The sequence below is a fragment of the Temnothorax longispinosus genome, chromosome 2, assembly GCF_030848805.1.
Source record: "Temnothorax longispinosus isolate EJ_2023e chromosome 2, Tlon_JGU_v1, whole genome shotgun sequence".
Lineage (NCBI taxonomy): Eukaryota > Metazoa > Arthropoda > Insecta > Hymenoptera > Formicidae > Temnothorax > Temnothorax longispinosus.
This window is the reverse complement of record NC_092359.1, coordinates 15,619,126-15,626,637: the sequence shown is the minus strand read 5'-3', so window position 1 is coordinate 15,626,637 and position 7,512 is coordinate 15,619,126.

Sequence of the window (7,512 nt, the reverse complement as noted above, 5' to 3'; positions counted from 1 at the left end):
TAAGTAAATTTTACTTTGTTAGAATAAATTTTTGTACACAAAAAAAATGTTGTACTTAAATTAAATAGGTAAGTATCACTTATTTTAAATAATTTATTAGTTTATATATCCACAATCTTATCGTAAGTTTGTCATAAGTAACAAATTCATTCAAAATATATTCTAAATCTTAATACTTCAGTGAAGAATATTAAATTCAGTAAGAATTGATTTACTTATTACTTTGACTTCTTTACTTTTTTACTTTGACTTTTTTTTAATTTATTTTTATATAATATTCTTCGAGAAAATATAAATTCTTTTTTTAACTATACGAGTTTTTCTAAAATTTGTGACAAGTATATTTTAAGGCTATTACCAAGAAAGTATTCTTTATTGAAAATAATCATTACTTATTACGAGGAAAAAAGTAAACCGAGTATTCGCTTTTCTTGGCAGTAGAATAAAATTTTTTTATGTGCATACATCCATTTTAAAAGAATTGTCAAGAGACGACAGATTTCACCTACTACCTGTAATCAAGCAATAACATATAATATCTGTCTCTTACAGTTTCTAACAGTTGTTCTTCTATATTACTAATAGCGAATTCAATTAAGCGCACTAGTGCGCACTGGCGCACATTAAAATCGTTGTACACAAAACAATAGACATGTGATATATAGATCGGCGCCATCCGGCGTGATATATAGATGGGCAAAATTAATCCGGTTGATTTTTACAAATTCGTCCGCCATATTGGATTTGCCATTTTGAATTTTGAAAATCTGATTTCAGATTTCTAATCAGCGACCCCGAAAACTTCCGAGTAACAAGTTTCAAGAGAATCCGGTTAATTTTTACAAATTCGTGCGCCATATTGGATTCGCCCTTTTGAATTTTAAAAATCTGATTTCAGATTGGTAATCAGCGACCCCGAAAACCATATACTCAATGCGTTTTGTAGATATTTGGCTATTCCCTTAATTATGGGACTGAAAGGGTTAAGAGGACTAAGCCTACTGACTTATTCCACCGAAGAACCAACGAGTGTAGTCCGGCCACTTTACATTAAGTGGAATTGTGTCAGGTGTTTGCATGTTATCGTGAGATGACGAGCATACTGAATCTCTCAAACTCTCAAAGGAAAGTCATAAAACGGTCAAGAATGACTGGTTTGATTTTAGTATGTCTACCCAGACAACATTAAAAGAAGGTTGTTTTGACATTGACGAAGATTGGTGAAAGGGTTACTGTTTTCTGCTTATTTTATATGTGATCTGAAATCACGTGTCCTATTTTTTTTTAATAATGTTTGCACAAGCCTGCGCACAAGCCTGATCTCGAGAATTAGATGAGGAAGGAACAAATAATAAAGATCCGTTTATTGAGAGAGAGATTGCGTTTCGTAATTTATATGTAATTCAAAAATAAGAAGTTTAGAATGGGCAGAACTATACAAAGAATACCAACATTTGTTGCATAGGAGAAGGGAAACTGCCCTAAAACCTTCCCAGTATTCGTGAACAAAATTGTACATAGATAATATAAAAAACAATAGAGATACAATAAATGTATCAAATACATAAAAAGAAACAAATAAATTGTTATTAGAGAACAGTCCTTTCTTTTTATTTATGGCAAAATATATTTGCATTCACTGATGCATTTCTTTATTATGTAATCAGGTTCGTTATCAAAAGAATAGTAATAATATGTAAGCTCATAATTTCTCTTGACGTAGTCAAAATGAAACAGATCACGTAATATCAAGAAAGGATTATTCAATTATTTACGCAAATCATTTAGCATATAAAATTCAATGCAAACATAATTTAAATAGTCATTGAAGTAATGTATCAATCTTTGAGTTTTAATAATAATTAATCTTAATTGGCCTCTTACGATTTACAGTATAGACTGTTTGTTCTTGAACGAATGACTCATTTTCAGCAAAATTATATAGTAAGTAAAAGAAAATAAACTATAAGAATTTCTTGATTTCTCATGTTCATAGGCCTTCGGTTTTCAATTGACACATTAATTCACTTTAGCATGAACGTAATACTAGATAACTCGTAATTCGCAAGATAATTATTAGAAGATTATAAAGTAATTGAATAAGAACTTTTATAGTAACGCAGGGAAACAGTTACTCGATATTATAAAGTAATTGAGTAAGAACTTTATAGCAACGCACGGAAACGCTTACTCGATAGTTTTATTACAACGCAAGAAACGATTAATATAATCCGCAATGAACGCATTCTCATTTAGTCTATAATACAAGTGAATGTAACGAATGCCATCAACTTAACTTCATAAACGATAAAGAATATTGTATAATCAATTATAATGAAATAGACGCACAAAAGAAAGAAATAAAGTTTTTTACTTGTCACGAAAATGGTTGCAACCGAAGGATTAATTATTTACTTTACTTTAGACTGAGCTCAGTATTATAATTAGACTCGAACTGAATTTTTTAATGTCCTTTCAAAAGGCGAGGAAATCGTCCTCTCACTTGCTCTCGTAATCTCTGTGTTTGAAACGCACAAGCTCGCGCAGGAGCCTGAGCTCAAGATTTATAGAATAGGGAACGACACTTTTCTTGTTGTAACGTCGGTAAAGAGATTGTGTATTTCCAAGGCCGTTATGTTATAATCTATGAATATATTGTAATAAATGTTGTACAGAGAACACATAGTATCAATACAAAAGAAGATAATGTTGAATTATAAATGCATAATCTTTTCTCATTTGTCACTACAAGAAGTTAATCTCTCATCATAAATGATTGTAAGAACTAAGATTTCCGTTATTTGTATTTCGAACAGAGAAACAGTCCAGTGATTTCATTACTTAAGTCGGTTTGAAGAAAGGATCAGACAAGTTAAACATCGTGTTCACAACACATTACAAATATACCAGGCCTGAATAAGTTGAAGTACGTTATCGACTAGTGATTCGTCGTAAATAATCGTTAGATGTATATATATATATCGTGTGTGATTCTGTAAATTCAATATAATGCACTTTCTTTCCATTCATTGATACTGTAACTTCTGCAGTTAATCCAGTTATTTAATTATTTCAAGGGAGTAGTAGATTATTTCGATAAATGAATAGCGAACGTGATTAAATGATAGTTAACCTTTTGCATGTAATCCGTTGTTTCGTAAACGTTGATAGCTGGCAAATAACCACGGGTTGAATCGCACTATGTTTTTAAGATAATACAGACCATACGTAAATATCCGAACCGCGTGTGCATCGATAATGCAAGATAATACTGACTATGCGTGAATATCCGAATAGCGTGTATATCGATAATGCAAGTTCATACAGACTATACGTAAATATCCGAGTAACGAGTGCATCGATAAGGCAAGATGATTTATTCGAAGATTGCCACCATTTCAAATGACTTTAAGTTCAACCGAGTGTAGATAGATACTTAATTCAATAAGATTTATTTAGCTACGTATCCTTTATGCGAGTATACAATCCGTTATCCCGTGTTTTATGCTAGGACGATATCCATCGCGCTGTGTCTTATGCGAGGACGATATCCTTCGATCCGTGCCAAATGCGAAGACGATATCCTTCGCTCCGTGCCAAATGCGAGGACGATATCCAACGCTCCGTGCCAAATGCGAGGACGATATCCAACGCTCCGTGCCTAATTCGAGGACGATATCCAACGCGTTTTATGATGACCTTGCGTTCATTATAATCCGACCGATAATTGCCGATTAATCCCGCTTGTGATCTTTACGTTACACGAGTTCGATATTTTACCCGATTGCGTCCGCCGGTGATAATTGTAATGATGGTCATCGACCAAAACCGTAAGTTACCTGGTTACATCCGCCGTTGATAATTGTAATGATGGTCAACGACCAAAACCGTAAGAACCTTTTCCGATAGATAGGATGGCCGCTTCGTTCCTTTATGACGATGCCACGATGCAATGTCCAAGATGGCCGTTTCGTTCCGTTCCAACGAGGCCACGTCGCAATGGCTATGTTCATCCGTCCTTCCGTCGTATCGAGCGAGGTTGTTTCAATCTCCTCTGATCAGGGCTGCAATGCTTCCTCTGGTATTACGGAGACGTCCTGGTGATCTGTCTCAGACTCAATAGTCTGGCGGATTTCAGTCGCGTAGCAATTATACGACGCCGATGTAAAGAACGTAACTCTACGCCTCGCTAGCCGGAAGACGATTGCTTGTTCGGCGGGCTTCACGCCCGTCTCGACACACTCACGCTTGCGCAGTATCGTCGGTCCGTGCCTTTTCCCGACGCTGGGCGCAACGTGATCATCGCAGCGCTCGCGAAACACCGAACGTTAAAGATAACTAGGGAACTGTAATACCGATGCCATCTGTGAGCATTCTACCGAATTGCCACTTACTTCCGCAATGTTCGTATACACAATCTCTTCACGATTCTTATTGCCCGTTTGTAACACGCTGACTCCGTGATATGTCCGCTCGTTTTCAGATATTGTGAACGACTGACTTGTCTATTCGGTCGCGCATCACGATCGAGGCTTTTTCGCCCCCCCACTCCTTGTTTACGCTTCGCGCTCTGGAATTCCGCGCGTGCCATCCGTCGCACATGTGTCGCACATGTGTCGCGCTCCGAATTCTTGTACGCACTTTCTAACACTCTGCAAGCTGTAATAGCAGAGAATACCCTTGAGAGGATTGATTATCTCTCTCGTAACGGTAGACGAATGTCTAACGTTCACTCTCTGTAACGGTAGACGAAAGTCTAACGTTTTCACTCGAGTATATTTAAACAGGTTACCTTTTGATTGACGATAACATCACATAGGATGTTCACATAGCGAGTATATATCGAAAGGCCCAAGACTTATCTCTCACGATTATCCAAGACTTCGAAAGGGCGTTTCATTTCATGTAGACAAGGCTCTCTCGAACGTTCCAGAAAATGGCTGCCTTCCTTCGTTCCACGTGCCGGCATGGCTCGCCGGGACGTATAGTATCTCACTGGCTTCCTCTCGGTGACGATCGTAGTTGTCCGTATCTTTCGTCGATTTTATACGATAAATAGTAATATTATTACTGCACACGAATAGGCAGATTTCAGCGACCGCACAAATTTACTGCAAAAGGATGACGCAATTACGTATCGAAATTGAGTATCACGCACGATGTAGCGCGCACGAAACCTCGGAAACGAATGCTCGCTCGCCCGGGCTGCGCGCCCCTCTCTACATGCGCACGCAAGCGCGCGGGAAGCCCGCGCTCGGCCGTTCTCGAACGCCTGGGTTACTACGCGGTCGGGACCTATTTCGCGCATACACATTCGCGCGCTCCGACCCACCGCAAGATGAACGCCATAGATGGCTGCACTTATACAATCTCTCTCTCTCTTTATACGTTGACTTCAAACAAATAACTTAAATTTTTTATTACATATACGTCGCACGTTGCTTCGCTTTCGGCTTCATTTGCTTTAAACCAGTTCGATATTTCTGATTTATCTGTTATAACGATTGTTACAATTATTTCCGTCTTCTATTGTAGACGATTAAATACTAAGCGCGGTACAGAAATCGCGTTAAGCGTTAAGCGTTTGAAAAACTGCTCAGCAAAACAAAGAGAGAGGGATGGTTTATTTACTTTATTTATTACTTAAACTTTTTTGGATGTATGTAAATGTGGATATACGTCTAATTTTTTACCCAACATATCATGTCGTACGGCTCTATTTTCTTCCTTCGACTACTAAATTTAAACTTATTTTTAAGTTAAAACACGCAGCGCGTATGACAATTAAAAATGTTGAAGTTAGTTAGATATATGGTAAAAATTACAAATCAGTTTAGTCTATGAAACGCTCTCGTATGAAAATGATATTTCTTGACTCGTACATATGTGTTCCTTTTCTTTAAGAAAATAACATGTGTATAAATAAATATAAAGAAAACATATAAGTAATAAAATATTAAGGAAAATCTTCTAGAAATACTTTTTCAGAAATATAAATAACTAATGATTCTATCGTCAGATTTAAAAAATTGTTATTTTTTTTTAGTTTTAACTTATTTGAATTTATATAAAGATAACCGGCTTTTTCTCCTAAAAATTAACACACTTAAGAAGCACCTAACAACGAACGATAGACTTAAGTCTAGTTTAAATTTTTTTAAACTATTTGTGATTTTTTTACTTCTGCATTTTATTGGTTTTTCTAATTTTTATGTCCATTTATGACGTCGATGTGTAACGCTAATGTCATCTGTTTCTTCTTAAGACTGTGTTGTTACATGTTATACGCATTATTCTACTGATTGTATGATGTACGAAATATATCTTTTTGATTTATATGACTTGCTTTGATGTCGGTGAAGTTATATCATTTTCCAGCAGATCAAAAATAAAAGGGAGTTCTTGTCGCATGCAGTCGAGTTTTATAGTTCCTGATACTTTTTAGTAATAGTTCTGATGATTTTACCCAAAAAACAGTCGATCGAAAAAATTATCTGCTAACTTCCCGTAGCAGATAAAGAATAAAAGAGAGTTCTTCTCGCATACAGTCGAGTTCTATAATTCCTGATACTTTTTAGCGATAGTTCTGGTAATTGTGCCAAAAAAATCCATTGAAAAAATTATTAAAACTTACGTAAATGACGTTTACGGCAGATCTTCGAAGTCGAATGTCTTCTTAACTAGTGACCGATCGTTTTTGATCATAGAAATTCCTTTTAGAATTCTTAGAGTTCTACTAAAAACGGAACTCCTATCAAAACGTCTAAAACTTTTAAAAAATTTTTTATGCGGTTAGTCGAATTTTACGCGTTGCATCTTCGAAGTCGAATATTTTCTTAACTGGCCATTAAGAAGTTAATATATTATGTCTTGCTCAACATTTAGAAATTAAGTTAAAAAATACCAATACCCGGACATGTACCTATATCTGGACACCTTTATTATTATAAGTATAATGCGAATTAAAATCAAAGACAAAATATATTTTTTTGTAGTTTGAAACTTCAGTTATATGGTATCCAAACGTTTATTTCTATAAATTTATATTTTTTTAAAGGTATCCAGACATAGATACGTGTCCAGGCATTGGTACTTTTACCTAGTTTAAGGATCCGGGTATTAGTACCTTTATACCTTAATTGGATCTGAAAATTAAATAATATCCCTCCACACGAACCGAAATAATTAATAAGATATTTTCTTTTTTCTGTTATATGCAAATAAAGATAAACTTTATATTCTACAAATTTAGATTTGTATTGGACATAATGATTAATACAAAATCTAAATTTGTTGAATTTTTATTAGAGAATTCGATAATTTGTATACGACAATAAAATTAAATCCATATAATTAATTGCATCTTTAAGCTTATTGGTTAAATGAGTTTTGATAAATGATAGCATTTATCTTGTGTTTTTATTAAATCTAGAATTTATTGGTACCTACAGTATATGATAACGAATAGTTCACAAAAGAGTACTTTTTAATAAAAATTAGATTACAGCGGAT